Source organism: Xenopus tropicalis, chromosome 10, assembly GCF_000004195.4.
Source record: "Xenopus tropicalis strain Nigerian chromosome 10, UCB_Xtro_10.0, whole genome shotgun sequence".
In the NCBI taxonomy this organism is placed as follows: domain Eukaryota; kingdom Metazoa; phylum Chordata; class Amphibia; order Anura; family Pipidae; genus Xenopus; species Xenopus tropicalis.
The window spans coordinates 17,200,822-17,221,158 of NC_030686.2; the positions used below are offsets into that span (position 1 = coordinate 17,200,822).

Genomic DNA, 20,337 nt, shown 5'->3' on the forward strand with positions numbered 1-20,337 from the left:
ATTTTTTTTTTTTTAATTTTAGGCTTTGTACTATGTAGTATAATAGGCATAGGAAAAGAGGTATACCAGAGACCCCTACTGGTAATTAGCCAATATGTAAACCTGAGCTATACAATGAAACATAATAAAGGAGTATTTATCAAAGAGTAAAAATTAAATTTGACACAGTTGCCAGCGGGAAATGTTTTTGTTCGCTTGTAAAGGATGTATCTGTTGATAAAAACAGAGAGAACTCTATTTTCACCCTAATAAATCCTATGCAAGTGGATAGAGTTGGGGAGCTCTATTCCGGTGAACTCTGGTGAATTCAGTTTTTGTTCATTAATAAATATAATATTAAGGGGCACATTTACAAAAGCACGAATGCTCAGAGCGTATTTCTGCCTAATTTTTCGGGCGTCTGCACAACTTTTTCGTACATCGCACAACTTTTTCGTACACGCGAAAAAAATCGGAAAGGTTTTACCCCTGTTTACAATGGTTCGGTATGAAAATTTTGTGACTTTTGGATCGCCAATAGGATATTATCGTGACTAATACGATTTTTTCATAAGCATTTTCGGGATATTTGTGATCTTAAGAAATTTTCATTTCCAATCCGAATTTTTCCTGTTTGGGATTCGAATTCGTGGATTAGTAAATCTGCCCCATAGTGTGTGTGTGAGGGGGTAAATTTCTATCCAGTGGTCTACTGGCACTAAAGCTGGCCATACACGCACCGATAATATCGTACGAAACCTCGTTTCGTACGATATTCGGTGTGTGTATGGTATGTCGGCGAGTTCGCAGGAAGCTGCTGATATCGGCCGACTCGCCGATCGGACCAGTTGGAAAATTCTGATCGGGCGCCATAGAAGGCGCCTGATCAAAATCTCCCTTCAGCGCTGAATCGGCAGAAGGAGGTAGAAATCCTATTGTTTCTACCTCCTTACCTGCCGATTCAGCCCTGAATGCTTGTGTGGCACATCTGACGATTATGGCCAGCTTTAATCTTAGCAAGTGTTTTTATCAATTGTAGCATCCAGCCTTTTGTTCAGCAGGCTTCCAGTTTGGTGTTTCAGCAGCTATCTGGTTGCCATCTGGTTGCTAGGGTCAGCTATCTGGTTGCTAGGGTCAGGGAGTGGTTTGAATGAGAGACTGGTATATGAATAGGAGAGGGACGGAATAGAAAAATAAGTTCTAAAAAGTAACAATAACAATAAAGCTGCAGCTTACAGAGCAATAGTTATTTGGCTATGGGGTCAGTGACCAAAATTGAAAGCTGCAAAGAGTTAGAAGTAGAGGGCAAATAAATAAAAACTATAACAAATAAATATTGAAGATCAGTTAAAAAGTTGCTTAAAATTAGCCTTTCTATAACATACTAAAAGTGAACTTAAAGGAGAACCACCCCTTTTATTTGTGTGCATACCAAGGGCTGTGGGAGCGCTAACACACACACACACACACACGAGAATTCCATTACAATCCAACTAACCAAACAGTATTTTATACTGTGGGAGGAAACACAAATACGTAAGCACAACATAGAAAATGAAAAGGTTCCCCAGTGGGAAACAGTCTCAAGACCCCAGCAGTACAGGACAATACTAACCACAACACCACCTCTTATTCCTCTTATGTTCCATCTTAATTGTTGATACTATACATCTTGCAAAATGCAGTTCGGCTGTGCCAGTTGCTAACTGGCAGGCCGTATTATGGTTGTATTATTATGTGCATTGTATTATACATTATATTCATTATATATACATTATATTCTATTCTCCTGGTCCTTCTATTGCTTGGCTCGTTACATACTGCCAATGACAGGCAATAAGGACAGGGCTGCCTTGTATCTGCCGATGGTGCACTTTGCACCTTGCAAAGGTAGTGATATTTGTATCTATTACCCAGACCAGGACAGAAGTGCTATTTGTAAGAGGTAAGGTTCTGAACCCTTTTGCTTCCATCTGGGGTCAAAAGTATCTCTAGTCTCCAGATGTAAGAAAAACACCTTTTCCACTCTGACATATTCCTATGTTATAAGAAAACCATAACAATTAGTGGTGTTCCTAGCTATATTGTCAGTTTGCCAGCTAAGCAGACCCAGTCCTGCACCCCCCCTCAAGGTGTTTACCTCCAGACTGTGGAGAAGTGGCGGCAGGGGGTTTGCAGCACTGCAAGTGTAGAGAGTGCCTGCTGTTTTATTTCTTGCTAATTAACTGTTCTAATGCAGCCCTAGCAATTAACCTATGGCTATAAGAAACAGCCCCATCACTGTCAAAATGAGATGTCAGTATGTGATAGCTGTAGATGCTATGTCATGCTATATAGTGCTCCATGGCTATTATTTCTCTTGGCCTATATTGTCCACACACTTGTTTATTTGCTCTCATGGATAATTCCACAACAAATTTGCAGCGTAACTGTAATTTTCGTCCACATATCTGTAACCTGCACTCCTGTAAAAAATCTAAAAAAAACAAACTATGAAATAGAGATAACTGAATAATGTTAAAGGGAAACTGTCAAGGTTTTTACGGTATACTTTTTATTTCTACATTACACATTAGTGTATATTCTCCATCTCATTGCATTGTCTGAGCTTTCAGAAGAAGCCACTGCTACACATTAGAATTGCTTTCAGGTAACCTATTGTTTCTCCTTCTCCCATGTAACTGGAGGAGTCCCAAGCCGGATTTGGATTTTTTGCTATTGAGTGCTATTCTGATACCTACTGGGAGCTGCTATCTTGCTCCCTTCCCATTGTTCTGCTGATCAGCTGCTAGAAGGGTGGTGATATCACTCCAACTTGCAGCGCAGCAGTAAAGTGTGACTAAAGTTTATCAGAGCACAGGTCACATGGCTGTGGCACCCTGGGAAATGAAGAATATGGCCCCATGGGAAATTTCAAAATCAAATCTTTTTTCAATGCAGGATTCTGCTAGAGAAGCACTATTAAATCATGCATTTTGAAAAAAACATGTTTTCCCATGACAGTTATCCTTTAAAGATAACATAAAAGCATCCATAGCTTTATGGTACTTATGTCATTGCTTTCTTTAAGAAATGCCTCAACCAACAAAAGCAGTATGGCAGCCCACACTTGTGCATAAATACAAATACGCACAGGAGCAATGTGTGCATGCATTCTGTCATGTCCATACTTCATCCAAATATATATTTAAGGGAAGGGTTTATCAACCCTTCTACTGACTGAAAGTATTCAACTACAAACACAGACATTTAAAGAGGCCAAATGAAGATGTTGGAAATTTCCATTGTTGATCAGGGTGAGTGGCATTGAAGGTTTGGTGGATGATCAGAATGCATCAGAATATCAGACAAACACTTTGAAATCTATTGAGAGGAAAATGTGAGATCAGGGTTGGCTGTGTTGTATGAGTCTAAGCAGCAAGTCTATTCATACGGAATAGAAAAGACGTATTCATCATAGAATAGGGCACCATGTTCACAAGCCTGGTTTGGCAGAAGAATGGCATTATTATATCATTTAAATAGAACAGACAAAAGGGGAAGAAAATACTAGTAATAGGGCATAGATGGGAATTGTGAGGTTACAAGTTGTTCCATTTGTACAAGCAGTTTAGAAAACGGATATTTGCAAGAAGTTTATATGTTCCTGGTTCCACCCGCTCTCCAAAACCAGATTCATTAAAGGGGTAGTTCACCTTTAAATTAACTTTGAGCATATTATACAATGGGTAATTCTTAGCAACTTTTCAACCAGTCTTAATGTTTTGTATGTATAGTTTTTTACTTTTGTTACCTACTGACACTTTTCCTTTTATTAAATCGAGGTCACTGACCCCAACATCCAAATTTCTATTCATATTCCAGTCTTTCATTCAAAACACTGCCTTGTAGCTATGGTAATTTAGACCCTAACAACTAAATAGATGCTGAAATTCCAAACTAGAAAGTTGAGCAAGAAGCTAAATACATGTGAATGATGTATCATCTTTGTAAAGTACTACAGAATTTGTCACAGCTATGTAAACAAAGCATAAAAATTTCCCAGATTCTGACTCTTTGCAAAGCAGGAGAGGAATACTCGATTTATGGTACTTTTATTGTTCCTGAAAGGCATTTATATATGTTAGAACCCCTGAAGAAACCTCCCTCCCCTCTCTAGGGTTACCCTTACTGGCTGATAATGTAAGGCAGGGGGCGGAACCAAAAAATGGGCAGGGCTACGATGTGGAGGGGGTGGGGCTATAATGCGGAGGGCAGAGCTGCAAAACTGTTCAAAAACCAGAGGGAGTTGCACATTGTTTGTAGGTGTAGGGATTTCCAAAATTGGGCCCCTAGAATAGTTACCCCCAGGATAGACCCCAAGGGTGGGTAGTACTTTAATAGTGCAACACCTTGGGTGGTTGGCAATTAAATAGTTAACAGGGAGATAGTATCCCTGCAGTTCAGGGTTATAGCCACAGGGTGGTACAATTAGTATATAAGGCTGTGCAGCCATGTGCTGAGAGGTCTTCCTGCCTGGGACCCCTCTTGGTATAGAGGTTAATAACAGGTCAGGGCATAGCGAGTGAGTTAAAGGTTATAGACCACTCTAGGAGTGGTAGATAGGCTATTTAGTTGGGCAGCTTGGCCCCTACAGGAGTGTTAATGAGATTAAGATCTCCCAGCACTCATTGCTGGAGTCAGGGAACTAAGAGGTAGTAATAGGTGATTTGCCTAATCCGGGGGATAGCCGGGTGATATTCCGGGGTGAGGTCTCAAGGGGGTGTCCGCTTGGCGGGAGTACCGGGAAGTGCCCTAGAGAGGGGCTTCTGGCGTGTAGTACCGGAGGGAACCCAAGAGAGGGTCATCTGGCTGGAGTATTGACGGTATCCCAGGAGAGAGGGTCTCCTAAGGAAAAGTGTGTTCCCTGACGTGTTCTGTAACTCCTGCAAAACCTATCTGTCATTCATTCTGCAAATAAAGACATCACTTGGTTCATCATAACATCTGAGTGCAGTGTTTTGCTATCAGGAGGATCCACTCTGCCTGGTAAGAATCTACCCCAGGGAGGGGGCAAGGTGCCAGGAGGGCTGGGAGTCCCCAGGGAGTTCTCAGGAAGGGAGTTACAGTTCAGTCTGTCCCTATACTGGGTGGAGGCACACCAAATAGTACAGCAACATCTGTTCCCCATAGTAAGCGGGGCTCAGGATCCTGTTAGCGCCACTAGATCTCAGCAGGTAGCAGCACATTCTCTAAAGTGGGCTACATAGGCATAATATTTATACTAATGCTTGATCTACAATCATTAAAGTTGCAATAGTACCTTTCTATAAATTTGTCAATGTTAAACAAGGTCTGCTATATATGTGTAAATTATGTGACAGCCATGAACAAACAGAATGCAGTGTGATACAGGTCTGGGATCTATGTTTGCGAAATGCTTGGGTTTTTTACAGACATGGGGTTTTTGTTTTTTTGAAGCACTGTGCCATAAGACCTATAATAAAAATGTATAATTATTTAAAAACCCATTAGAATTGTTTTGTCATTAGTATGACTTTAAGTAACTCAAGGCAGGGCCGGAACTAGGGGTAGGCAGAAGAGGCAGCTGCCTAGGGCGCAACAATTGGGGGGCGCCAGACAGGACCCTCTCTTGCCTACCCCTAGTCTGCAATAAGTTTTGCGTTGCGTCGCTGTGCATCGCACATCACCCCCCCCCCGCTCTCACTGCGCATATACGCGTCAAACAACACGGGGCCCCCATGCGCGATGCAGGTGCAGGGGCGAGATGGCCGACTGGGTTGTTGCCTAGGCCGCCCGGTCGGCACGGCCCGCCCCTGATGTAAGATCTGCATCAAATAAAAGGAATTATAATAAATTAAGAATTGTTTGTTAAATAACACTCATTACAATATTAAAAAAATATTTTAAAGCTTTCTGGCTAACAGGTTTCCAGATGGCAATGCTACAGAAGGCTTTATGTGAACTGAAATCTGCTAGGTAATTAGGGTGGACACATGTCTGGTTTTGGACAGGACAGTCCAGTTTTGGCATGTGATGTCTAGTAGTGGAAAGACAGTCTGATTTTACTGTCTAAACAGTAACAGTGTGTGTACAGGATGTGTACAAAAAAATATGAACACGCCATATTCGATTTGCCAAAGTCGCGGAAGTTTTCTCTCAAGGCAACATCCGCGACTTCGGCAAATCGCTGCGCCGCGTGTGCCATCCCACTGGCGATTTACATTCTCACCGGTGGGATGGGATTTCGGGGAGATTAGTTGCCGACGACAAGGGAGATTTGTCACGTGGCGACTAACCTCCCCGTCTGTCATAGCCCTAAGGCTGGACATGTTTACAAGACTATCTCTAAAGAGTTTGGACTCCAATCAACAGTCAGACAGACTGTGTACAAATGGAGGAAATTCAAGACCATTGTTACACTACCCAGAAGTGGTCGACCATCAAAGATAATTCCAACTGCAAGGTGTCTAATAGTCCAAGACGTTACAAAGGAACCCAGGGTAACTTCTAAGCAGCTAAAGACCTGTCTCACATTGGTGAATGTTGATGTTCATGAGCCCATCATCAGAACACTAAACAGCAATGTGTGTAGAGGATAGCAAGGAGAAAACCACTACTCTCCCCCAAAAATATTACTGTCTGTTGTCATGTGGGCAAACCAGAAGGATACTGGAAGAAAGTTTTGTGAATGGATTAAGCCAAAATAGAACTTTCTGGCTTAAATGAGGAGCGTTACATTTGGAGAAAGAAAAACTCTGCATTTCAGCATAAGAACCTTATCCCATCTGTGAAACATGGTGGAGGGAGTGTTCTGGCTTGGGCCTGTTTTTCTGCATCTGGGCCTGGATAGCTTGCCATCATTGATGGAACAATGCATTCTGAACTATACCAAAGAATTGTAAAGGAAAATGTCAAGACATCTGTCCTTGAACTGATTCTCAAGAGACAGTGGGTCATGCAGCAAGATAACGACCCTAAACACACAAGTTGTTCTACCAAAGAGTGGTTAAATAAAGTGAATGTTCTGAAATGGCCAAGTAAAGGCCTGACCTTAATCCTATTGAAATGTTGTGGAAAGACCTAAAGCGAGTGATTCATATGAGGAAACCCACCAATATCAAAGAGCTGAAGCTGTTCTGAGGAATGGGCTAAAATTGATGTGCAGGACTGATCAACAGTTATCGTAAATGTTTAAATGCAGATATTGCTGCACAAATGGGTTACACCAAATCAGGGATGGGCCAAACCAACCAGGATCACGCGGGTGTGGAGAGGAGTTCCGTCGAGTGGGGAGCAGGGGGGGTAGGAGGGAATCATTGCCCCCACCGCGTAATGACAAGCGGCGGGGGCAAGAGAAGGGAGCGTGGGCTAGGGGGGCCTGGCGCCCCCCAATTGTTGCGCCCTTAACAGGTGCCTCTTCTGCCTACCCCTAGTTCCAGCCCTGCACCAAATACTGCGAGCACAATTCACTTACTTTTGCCACACGCAGATATGTTATTGGATCATTTTTTTCAATAAATACATGACCAAATATAATAATTTTTTTTTTGTTTTACTAGGTTTTCTTCATATACTTTTAGGACATTTTTGAAAATCAGATAATATTTTAGGTCAAATTCATATAAAACTATAGAAAGGGTTCACAAACCAAGCTTCATTGTATATTTTAGGGAAAATATGCTTTCTACAAAATATGGTGCATTTGTCTGTTTTGTCTGGATAAGCAGAAGATGGCAAGCCTATGGCTAATGCCATAATTGTTTTTATTGAGTTTTTTTTTATTCCAACATAAACAGTTATAACAGCATCAGTTAGAGGTAGTCCCATTGTTTCCTATAATGCAGGCACTGTTCTTTGAATGTCAGAATTTACAGTTAAGGAAAGAGAACTACAGTCAGATAACTTTATCTAATAGAAACACATGCTGCTCTTAAGGCTTAAACCTTGGGATAGGCCCCTAACAATTCCATTTCACCAAGGGCTTTACTGTTGCCAAACATCCCAAATTTGATTTAATGGATATAATCCTAATTTATATAGAACCTACATTGCACCTGAGAAAATGTTTTTCTTTTTTAATATTTTTTTTAACTTTTTTAGGAATACAGAGTGTAATGTTCATTGAAAGACGGAAAAGGGCTAGATACCACATTTTGTCACATTACAGCCACAAACATGAATCAATTTTATTGGAATTCCACATCCAAGACCAATACAAAGTGGTGTACACGTGAGAAGTGGAACGAAAATCATACATGATTCCAAACATTTTTTACAAATAAATAACTGCAAAGTGGGGTGTGCGTAATTATTCAGCCCCCTTTGGTCTGAGTGCAGTCAGTTGCCCATAGACATTGCCTGATGAGTGCACCTGTGTGTAATCTAATGTCAGTACAAATACAGCTGCTCTGTGACGGCCTCAGAGGTTGTCTAAGAGAATATTGGGAGCAACAACACCATGAAGTCCAAAGAACACACCAGACAGGTCAGGGATAAAGTTATTGAGAAATTTAAAGCAGGCTTAGGCTACAAAAAGATTTCCAAAGCCTTGAACATCCCACGGAGCACTGTTAAACCTACCAAGACATGGCCGTCCACCTAAACTCACAGGCCAAACAAGGAGAGCGCTGATCAGAAATGCAGCCAAGAGGCCCATGGTGACTCTGGGGGAGCTGCAGAGATCTACAGCTCAGGTGGGGGAATCTGTCCATAGGACAACTATTAGTCGTGCACTGCACAAAGTTGGCCTTTACAGAAGAGTGGCAAGAAGAAAGCCATTGTTAACAGAAAGCCATAAGAAGTCCCGTTTGCAGTTGTGGGGGACACAGCAAACATGTGGAAGAAGGTGCTCTGGTCAGATGAGACCAAAATGGAACTTTTTGGCCAAAATGCAAAACGCTATGTGTGGCGGAAAACTAACACTGCACATCACTCTGAACACACCATCCCCACTGTCAAATATGGTGGTGGCAGCATCATGCTCTGGGGGGGCTTCTCTTCAGCAGGGACAGGGAAGCTGGTCAGAGTTGATGGGAAGATGGATGGAGCCAAATACAGGGAAATCTTGGAAGAAAACCTCTTGGAGTCTGCAAAAGACTTGAAACTGGGGCGGAGGTTCACCTTCCAGCAGGACAACAACCCTAAACATAAAGCCAGGGCAACAATGGAATGGTTTAAAACAAAACATATCCATGTGTTAGAATGGCCCAGTCAAAGTCCAGATCTAAATCCAATCGAGAATCTGTGGCAAGATCTGAAAACTGCTGTTCACAAACGCTGTCCATCTAATCTGACTGAGCTGGAGCTGTTTTGCAAAGAAGAATGGGCAAGGATTTCAGTCTCTAGATGTGCAAAGCTGGTAGAGACATACCCTAAAAGACTGGCAGCTGTAATTGCAGCAAAAGGTGGTTCTACAAAGTATTGACTCAGGGGGCTGAATAATTACGCACACCCCACTTTGCAGTTATTTATTTGTAAAAAATGTTTGGAATCATGTATGATTTTTGTTCCACTTCTCACGTGTACACCACTTTGTATTGGTCTTTCACGTGGAATTCCAATAAAATTGATTCATGTTTGTGGCTGTAATGTGACAAAATGTGGAAAAGTTCAATACTTTTGCAAGCCACTGTAAGTGTCAGTGACACTGCACATGCTTAGAGTCCTCTGGGCTGCTATTGAGATGCTAAGCTTTGGAATTTTTATCAAGCATAAGATTCCCTAGGTAACCCACATCTGTTTGAGTGCACACATTGAGTGCAATTTGATGCTAAAGGTCCAATTATTAAATTCTGATGCAATATATATATATATATATATCGAACCCTGGGTGCCACTCTGCTTCTACTCTTACTTCGGGTGCAGGGTAAATGACTTAAATATCCAAAAAAGACCAGCAACACTGAGTTTTATTAAAAAAAAGATCAATCATGTATTAAAAACGGTTGAACAGCCATAAATAAAACCAAGTCCCTATATATTGTAAAAACAGTTTTTGACATAAAACATCAGAGAACTTATTTTTGGAAACAAAGGAAACCATTAGATTACTTTTCCATATGGAAGCCACAAATTATGAAATTATTATAGGGGTCATTTATCACGACTGGGGGAAAGCCCCCCTAGTGCTTATCAGGTAGAACTTTTTCTCCCCACTTCTCCCCTCACACCAGATAAAAAATGCCTATTAAACAAAATATTACTCACTGCTTTTAGGCACAAATGCAGGTTTTCTTTTTTTTATGATAATGCCCATTTAAGTGCCAAATATAATATTTTTAGCATTAATATGCCTAAGAGCCACAGCTAACATTGGCATGAACAGTTCTTCTATCAGCAAAAGTTCAGATCAACTGATTTGCTGGCTGCAGTGAGGCCATCTCCCATGAAATTATAAGTGCTGTGATATGTAATTATTGGCTGCCTCCTATTTTCAAGCTCCAAGGGGAGATTGTGTAACCAATTCTCTAATAACAAGACTTCCTCAATTTCAGACAATTAGCTCTCTTGAAGCCTAAGGGAGATTTGGCAATTAAAGATCATTAAACATCAAATAGTTGAAGGCAAGACAGGAAGTGCAGGCATTATGGGGCACTCAAACCACAGAAGCCTCACTGGATCTACTGCATTAATTCTGAATACCCTATAATACTTCTGTATCATACAGCCAGAGAGGCAGCTCAGGATCTATAAACCCCTTATTCCGCATCATTCTGCTATAGCCTCCGAACACAGAAGCAGCTCAGAATCTATAAACCACTTATTCAATGTAATACTATGTATTCTCAAAACACAGAAGCAGCTGGAGAGCAATAAATCTCTTATACAATATAACATGTAAATACCAGCTTTCCTTAATTCCCAGAAACAAAATTAACATTGTTATAATAGATGGCAGAGGATATATGCTGTACATATAATCAAATATAATAGCTAGGTTCACCACCTGGCCAGTAGTTTGCTTACCTAGCTGGCCCTGGAGGCCGTCAAGATTCCATAGGAAAATATATTCAGTGCTGCTGGTTGCCCTCTGCACATACTTTTAAACTTTGGGACAAACTGAGGGGTCTTCACCACAACTGTGTTCTCTGCACTAGAAGAGCAGAAATTCTGATTTTAAACAGGAACTTTTGGATATAATGCAAGTGAGGGGAAGTCAGTACAGGCATTGGGTCTGTTTAGTCACAACCTGTAGTTGCTGGGGCTTGTTTTGAGTACTTGACCAGGAAATGATAGATGAGTTTATTCAGATTAGAGAGCTCAGGAAAAATGCCAAGACACTGTGGGGTTGATTCACTAAAGGTCGATAAAACGAGCGCTATTTATAGCATGCGCTAAAAATTTTATCACTTCTTATTTTTTGAGACTTAACGCAAGATTCACTAAAAGGATACTTGCGTTAATTTAGACGCGTTGTTGTTTGCGATGATCGTATTTTCCGTGCGTGTGTTAATTCCCGCTGTGCGCGATATATTTCGCCGCTTGCTATATCAGCACAGGATTTAACGCACGTAACCATTACATTCATAAAACTACTTTTCTGAAAATGACCATTGAAAACTGGAGGATGCATCACTCTAGGGCCAACAAATACTTGAAAAAATCCCACTGCAATGTCCATGTTGTGTTGCCAAAAGCTCACAAACCACAATTTTCTTTAAGTACCGCCTGCCCCAAGTAGGTTTTAATGCTACTGCGATATTTAGCGCATTTAATGCTTCTTATGTGTTTGTGAATCATGCGTTAGTACAATTTCTATGCAAGAATTAACGCAATGCGTAAAAATTAACGCCTTGCGATGATGCGTTATTTAGCGCATGCGATATGCGTCTTAATGCATGCAAAAAGACTTTGATGAATCAGTACTTATTTATTGCGTCAATTTTAACGCAAAAACCATGCGAAAAGTGTTATCGACCTTTAGTGAATCAACCCCTGTGAATTAAATATTTCTAGATAAGAGTGCAAAGTTGGAACCAAGGAGGAAGCGGAGTACTGACAAGCAACAATTAGCAAAACACGAAACCTAGTTTTGTAAGATTTTTGGACTGTGTGCGTGCTCCGAATTATCATCCCAATAATTTTTGTGCCATGGAGATCGGTCATTTAGTCAATTAGTCAGGTTAGAAAATTTTGGTTGGCTAATGATAAAATGAGTGCATGCATTGTGTATCAGACGATATGGAAGTCACTTTCTTGCGATTGGTGTCTGCCAACTATTTCATGTTTAGAAAATCCTCCGATTTGTATTTTAAGGACTTTATCCTACAATTTCAGTCTGAATGTTAGTTTCAGATTGTTGCATTTAAGCATACGATTGATATTCGAACATTGTCGCCGCCAGGAGAAGCGGACTGCTTCAGGAATGTTCCTGAAAGGTATTTAGGCTGCTTTCAGAAGAAGGAACTTTAATTTGTCATTTTCAACATGTTGTGTAAAATTGAAAAGTGCCCTGTCTTTTGAAAAAAACTGCTAAAAAATAAGACACAGACTCATACCTGCTTTAAGTTACACTTGATGTCAACGTCTCTTTTTTTCTTAGAATAAGGTTTGCCCAATGGGACAAAATAACAATACCTTAGCGCAAATAGTAACTTTACAAGCCCTCTCTACACAGGGGCCGTAATACTAGAAAATTAATGAATAATCATTTACAAATTATGATTACTTAGTCTGTACTTTCTGGAAAGTACAGTATTTTTGCTTCAAAATACCTGTGTAATGTATAATACATAATGCTCCACCAAACACAACAGAATGAAAGGAAACAAGATTTCTGCTTCCAATAAATAGTACTTGTTACAGAAAACTGTATATGATTTCAATAATTTTAATGTGCCCCCTGTCCCTTAACAATTTACTCTATAAGACATAATGTGCAATATTGTTGATAGTTAGTCAGTGGGTAGGTAACATTTTTTTTGGAAATGAGTGGTTGGTAGAATAGTGGCAAAAAGTGAACAAGGCACCCGTGTCAAAAAAAGAAAATCAGTCAAGCAGCATAATTTTCCATCAAGAGCAGGTACCATGTTCAACCAGTGTAATAATTAGAAGCTCATGGACCAAAGTGTAAAGAACTCCACATTGCCCCCAGACACCACCAGTTTTTACCTCAACCATATATCCCTGTTGCTCTGCAAGCACTCAGATCCTTATATATTTGTTGTTGTACAGAAGATCTAATTCTTTGGGACACTAAGCCCTCCTATAACTGTGTCCCTGCATGCCGTTCTGCCAAACCTCTGTTTGCAGTCATACTACTACCCCCTGTGCCAGTTGTGCACTATGTAGCCGCAGAGTGTAGCACAGTACAGCAGAAAGTTGACAGGATTTAAACACCTGTGTTGCAAAGTTCTTTCCATTTCTTGTATCCTCCGAGCGGAAGTGGTTATGGATCTATAAACCACTTATATAAGATAATCATTTGGCATCCTCCAAAGACAAAAAAATGCACTGGATCTAGAAACTCTTTCTGACAATGAATTACCTTGTAAGCTAGTACCCATGCAGCCAGTGAAAATGCTTATGTCCTGAAGACAATAAACATCTGTCTGTCTCTTTATTTCACGCAGTCATTCATTGCTCATATAGTCCGACTGTAGGAAGATAAAATTAAATTAGTGCTCATTTATTTGTGCCCTGAATACCAGTACAGTAGAGTAAGAATCTGAATTTTAACTTTTAGTTTGGACTTTTACTCTACTGCACATGTGGGCTGTCCCAGACAGTAAACATGATCACAGTGACACTGACAGAGACAGTGGCTTAATATTCAAGGGACTGCACCCTGGTTGGTGCACTTCAAGGAGAAGGAAAGGCATTTTGGCATTTTACTGCCAATAGATTAGCCACATCAGTCCCACATGTATTTATTCGCAGAAAGCTTTACCATACCTGAGTACACAGCCCTAGAAGCTCCATCTGTTTGTTTAAGATAGCAGCTGCCATTTTAGCCTGGTCTCAGTAGCTTACATGTTGTAGCTCTAGCAATGGTAGCTCAGATCACACATTTTTATGGGAGGAGGAGTACGTTTTATGAATTCTTATGGGAGAGGGGAGCAGGAGAAGGGAGAGTGGACAGAGCTGTGCAGAATGCAGTCCAGGGAAAGAAGAATTTTTCTGAGAGAGGAAGTCTGATACCGGATGTTTACAAAAAGGAAGACAAAAATCCTCTGTTTCTTTTGATAGAGGACTCAGCTTTTCTGTGAGTGCTTATGGCTGTATTTAAATCGACCTTTCTCATAAAGCTTTCTTAGTTTTTACTTTTCCTTCTCCTTTCAGCAAATAAGAGCGCCAACCAGTGAATCTGAGTTGACTTATCCTCCTAATGCGCTCAGCTGCACATTGCACTCTCTGTCACTCACTAACTTGCATGCCTGAATGACAAGCAATGTGGGGGGAGGGACACCTTTGGATAATTTGTGCCAATTATGTTGCATTTTGCTCTATTTATTGAGCCTTTTTGTGTTTAAAACCTAACACCTGGTCAACATAAAGGTGGAAACTATTTTCTGAGGGAAGTAAAAATTCTGTACCTGAAAAATGAAAGGCTTAAGAAGAGCCTGTGGTATAAAACACGTTAGTAAAGTGTATCTATTGCTGGGGGTTAAACATTAGACAAAATGTTCAATGTAAACAAAGGATGTGGGTCAAAGTAGTACAGAAGTTTTTCAGCACATAGAAGGAGAACAGGATGTGAGTGATTAAAAAAATACCCTTTCCAGAATAAAATATAATTTGATGCAGTTGCTGCATGGTATCTTTGTAACAAAGGTCTAAAATACATGTACATGTGGAAAAAAGCTTTTAACATTGCTAGAGTGTTGCTAATCTCTCCGAAATAGCAATAGGCATAAATACAAAGCATAACAACACAGGCCCCTGGGAAAAGAAACAGATGGATAGGTAGGAACAGTGCCTGTAGGTTATTTTAAGGATACTTTAATATGGTTTACACATACTACGATCATATTTCGGAACTAAAGAGCCAAGTGAGGCAGTAATTAAAATATACTAATGAGCATTTCCTATTAGATTGCAACTTTAGTGAGTAGGGCCCTCTTTACCTCTTGTGTAAGTCGTTTTATTTGTTTTATTTACCCTTCTCCTATTACAGAACTGCAAAAGAAGTTTTTACACTTGTTGCAAAACACACCCCTTTCAATGTACAACCTTTGGATAGACCCTCTTAACAAGGTTAGCAGCATAAAATATACAATTTAATACCCACTGTTATAGTTCCAGGGGTACCCTGGGCTGCAAATAAGCGCTTACCCCAAATCTCTCCCCAATTAGCCATGAAAGTAGTTCCCATTAGCTCACACCAAGGTTATAGATACATAGAAACATTGGGGTAACAGTCACCCTGCTATATGGGTACCCGGGGCACAAATAAGCACTCACCCCAAATTTCCCCCTAACTGGCATTCAGGCTGGACCCCCTTAGATCATAACAAGGTTACAGATATATAGAAACATTGGTGTAACAGTCACCCTGCTATAGTTCCAGGGGTACCCAGGGCACAAATAAGCACTCACCCCAAATCTCACCCTAAATGGCCTTCGGGCTGGGCCATAACAAGGTTATAGATATATAGAGACTTTTGTGTAACACCCTGATATAGTTCCAGAAAGACATGCTTCTCATCAATATCTTTCTCTGAGCCTCTGTTGGGGGCCAATCCCCCAGTTTGGGGGTACTTCAGGGTTTTCTGCTGCCTGATGCTGTCTGGAGGGTGAAGAACCCATTGAAAAGAGAGGTGACTTGCCAAACATTGTCTGCCAGTATAGGGACACCTTTTGAGCAGAACATGGACTATATCCATAATTCTACTATATACTTCTCATAGGGATTCTTTGCAATATTAAGATATTTGAGGGGTGTGCAAGATTATTCACTAGACATGAGTGACCCCTTGCTTACAAGTTGAAAGAAGGATTTGCTTCTGGTTTGCCACACACACTACTTGAAATAAATATGAAAGCTAGTGGTTCTTAAATGCACAAAAAGTTTCTTTATTTCCAGGATCTAAAATCTGGTTCAAAATTTACTAGATAGAGAACAGTCAGTATCTCAGTATCAGATGACACAGGCAAGATAAATGATATGTAAATTAGTTACACTCAGCTATCTTTCCTAGAGAAGTCCAATACTAACTACCCTAGTCTATCTCCCTCACCTAGCATGGCCTAGCATGAAGGATTTAAACTACAGACTTCATAGGAAGAGCATTTCTCTGACTTCAGGACCTCTGACACTAGAGGTCCCCCTTGTCTTGGGCTCCCCACAACGGGGGGAGGCCCCCGAAACCTTTGTACTATGTATTTCCACTGACTGCTCCAATAAACTGCTGTGGAGGCAGGTTTGCACCAGCATCACGTGAGTGACTTTCACTATTTTCTGACAGGGCTCCCCACAAGTTAGGTCTGATAAGGCAATCCATGCAAGTTACCTTGATAGGCACAGGTATTGTATAAACAGATTTTCACAGCTGTAAGTGTTCCAAGCTGAGATTTTCAGCACAAATAAAAAGCACCCATATTTTATTGTGCCAGCCTTCTGAAGGGGGGATTCACTGTAAACATGGTGTATGTGGTTCATCATGGGTGATAGGTGCTTTAGATTAGAATGTCACTGTAAAAAAACCCTCTATCATGAAAAGTTTACATCCTTGATTAAATATTAAAGGTTAACTAGTAAAAGGGCCATATATTTTGTCAGTTCCATTACTCTTCCAGCTTTGAGGGCTATTACACACAGGTGTTCCTTTGCAGTGGATTTATAAATGTGTTTTATTGCATGGGAAGGCAGGAGTTAACTGATCTAAGTCTCCTCTATGGGGATTGTACTCACAGAAGTACATATGAGTGCTGCACTTGAACATGCACAATTTTATCTGCTTCAGCATTTACATGCTCTCCCATGGGAACAGACCCCATAAAGGAGACGCAGGCAGTTAACTCCTGTGTGAATGTACAAATACATGCACCAACATACAACGCCTGTGGGTAAGAACCCTTCATGAAAATCAGGTTTAGTTTGATATCAATGTATTTATAATTGCTATTCCAGATTTCTTAACAGATAAACCAGGAGATGTTCTTTTTCTCATGGATAGAGATTGATTACACTTCACTGTAGAGAGTGCAATGGTGCAATTTTAAAACTGCAGTGGTTATCTGCGCTTTAGTATAGCTGCAGATGGTGTGCTGTCTATACGCTAGTTTTTGTTATATACTTCAAGCACCTCAAATGCCAATACGTACATTTTTCAATATTCTTTCTATGCTGAGTGCGCACACATTTTGAGTCCATAGCGCACAACAATTTGTGGTGCACAAAGACAATTATACATGATTTTCTGTGAAATGGCCAAAAGGAACCTACTGACGCTAGCAGGAAGACAGGGTAATGGGGCAGTAGGGCTCTGCCTTCTCAGGAGGTGTAATGATTCAAGTGGCCCAGCATTAACAATGTGATATCAAATTTAACCCCCATTACTTCCTTTCTTACTGTGTCCTTTTCGAAGCTGTTGCACATTTCACACTACCAATGTCAGGTAGTGTGACCAAATGTCCGGACCAAAGTCATGAAACAGCTTCAGATTGCATTCCTGGAGAAGCTGTTCTGGGTCAAGCTACATGGAGCTACCAGTAGCAGCCAGGGTCAGACTGGGACTGGGAAAAATCCCGGTGGGCCCCAGCGTCCTAGACCTGATCCTTGCCGGCGCTCCCCCTGCCCTACCGTTCCTCCCCTGACGTGTTAAATTTATGCAAATTCAGGGGAGGAAGTAGGGTGGGGGACCCTGTGGGGGGTTGGGGGGGCCCCTGCGAGGGGGCGGGTTGGGGGGGGCCCCTGCGAGGGGGCGGGTTGGGGGGGGCCCCTGCGAGGGGGGGGGCCCCTGCGAGGGGGCGGGTTGGGGGGGGCCCCTGCGAGGGGGCGGGTGGGGGGGGCCCCTGCGAGGGGGCGGGTGGGGGGGCCCCTGCGAGGGGGCGGGTTGGGGGGGCCCCTGCGAGGGGGCGGGTTGGGGGGGCCCCTGCAGGGCCCCTGGGGTGGGAGCTCCAATAAGCCCTGTACCCCCTAGTCTGGCCTGGTAGCAGCTACTTGTTATGGCTATTAAAACAAACAATGCTGATCATTTACTAATAAGTAGCACCATATGTCTTCTCCCTTAGGGTTGCTGGAACACCAATGCAAAGTAATCATCCATTACATCATGTCCTTACCTATGGAAACACCCAATCTTCAGGCGGCATCCTATAGTTTGTTCCAGGTCTGGACTGGTAATCTGTGGATTCTGGCAAATGCCAGAGAGGCCAAAGATGCTTTAAAGTATTGGTGGGCCCCCAATCCTCAAGAAATCTGTGATAGAATAATACTCAAGCATGTGAAATTCAAAATAGTAAGGCAGACATGAGCTCCAAGTGTGACGCTCTGGATCAACAGACCTGGGAGCAGAAAAATTACAAAATGGTAGTGCCACAAGAAAAAAGGAATGCAATTAAAATGATCTGTACAGCTCATCCAGTTGAATAAAATGGTGGGTCTGCCATGTCTGCAGGATGCTTCTGCCAAATGTTAACCCAGATGAAAGATGTGCTAATAGGCCCCCTATTCTGGCGGGCCCTGGGGCATATGCCCCTTTTGCCCATTTACTAAAACAGCCCTGAGAGGAACTGCTGTAAGATGCCATAGACAGTCACTATTTATTGGGCTGGTGGGGGGGCTGTTGGGCCTCTGTGTACTTGGAATGCCAGGGCCTATTTTAAATCCCAGTCCAGGCCTGGTTTGTTCTGTAGGACTGAAAACACTTTTTACCAGAAAGTTTAGGAACCAGATTGTAGACTTTTTTTGCCCTAATATTCTGATAGCTACATTCAGCATTTATATTCTATTCAATCATTCGCATACATACAAAACAAACAGAAACTCAGTATAATCTTGCTTTAAAAATGTCCTTGTGTAGAACAAGCCTTAGAGAAGAGTGGGTCCCTACAATGCATAAACACTATTAAGGCCCCCTATCTTGGAAAGTTATTACTCAAGCCCTGCACTAAAACCGGCTCTGTAAGTGGCTCTTGGTTGGAAAATAAAGAAAGCCATGAGAATGTAATACCAGTATCAGCATTGATTTGGAAGCACAACAATCCCTCTTTCCTGAGGCGATATGGTTTGGCGTCCTCAGGGGGTAACCAGCAGATTTTTCCCCTGAATGCCTCACACAAAGGAGCCACGGAGGGGGATGGGAGGAGAAAGGCCCCTGGATAAGAGATGCTGCTGATCCTGTAACCATGGCAACCAGCCGCAAAAGCAGTACCAGAGCGGCGCGCACACCGGGGCATAACTCCCGCGCACTAGCCACGCCCACCTGCACCCAGCGAGTGTGCGCTAAGGGGGCGTGCCTTTAACTCTATGTATGTAATGTTCATTTTCAAGGTGGGCGGTAGATTTTTTTTTCTTTTTTTCTTGCGCGATTTGTTGGCTACTATTTTACTTCAGAAAGTTACCCGCCCCGCTTTTGTTCTCAGAAAGACGATGTGACAGCTGATTTATTAGCCAGTCTGAGTGACTAGACTGCGGCAGGTCACGCTCTTTATAGTACACCCCGCGTTTCTCTAGGCAGCCCCTCCTGTGGCGCCAAACCCGCCTCCTCTCAGCCGGTCACTCTGTGCCAGTCCCCCCCTTTCCCTCCTTCCCACAGTCACGTGATCTTCTTCTCCTGACAGCTCCCCTGCGCGCTCCCTACGCGCGTTCCCGCCTGCCTCCTTCTCCTCCTCCCTTTCGTTCTGCGGACACCGAACACCGGGCAGCACCGTTAGGACTGCACGGCCAGGTACCGGCAATATTATGCATAGCGGGGTGTGCGTTTGTGGCATGGGGGGCTGGCAAGCAGCGTGTGTGCATTGCCAGTCTCTCAGCATCTGCGGTGCCACTGGGACATAATGTGCTTAGTGTAGGCACGCAGGGTGCCCATTGTAGGTGGGGAGAGGGGCATTCACTGACTGGGATGGATGGAGCTCTGTCTGCCCCCACACATTCATCAGTTTAAAGGGGATCTCCAGCCAAATACATCAAGAAAATATAATGACTTTCCACTCTACATTCATCCAATTTGCACACTTGCACATGTAATGGCAGTTGAAAGCAGTGCTTATTTATTCCTTGATATTCTCTGCTTTCTGACTCCTGAAACAATGTAACAAAAGCCAGCTAATAGACATGGAGATCTGCTATATTGTTAGAAACACTGCTTTCAATTGCAATGACTAGTACAAATAAGTTGACAGATATTAAATATGTATATACACATATAAAGATAAATACAAATTATATATATATATATACACCTATAAACA

General features: G+C 42.0%; 2 protein-coding genes across 14 annotated transcripts in view; one reads left to right on the plus strand and one right to left on the minus strand.

Moving 5' to 3' along the window:
- The window catches only part of crhr1.1 (corticotropin releasing hormone receptor 1, gene 1), a 40,175-nt gene extending 29,083 nt beyond the window's left edge, over positions 1-11,092 (minus strand). The window contains exon 1 of the mRNA XM_012971696.3: positions 10,948-11,092. The gene's annotated coding sequence lies outside the window, so the exon portion shown is untranslated. The remainder of the gene's footprint in view (positions 1-10,947) is intronic.
- Positions 11,093-19,691: 8,599 nt separating this feature from the next.
- Positions 19,692-20,337, plus strand: part of mapt (microtubule associated protein tau) — a 46,690-nt gene continuing 46,044 nt past the window's right edge. For 4 of the 13 annotated variants that reach the window (XM_012952560.3, XM_012952562.3, XM_012952567.3 and 1 more), the window contains exon 1: positions 19,697-19,814. The gene's annotated coding sequence lies outside the window, so the exon portion shown is untranslated. 13 annotated transcript variants of the gene reach the window in all.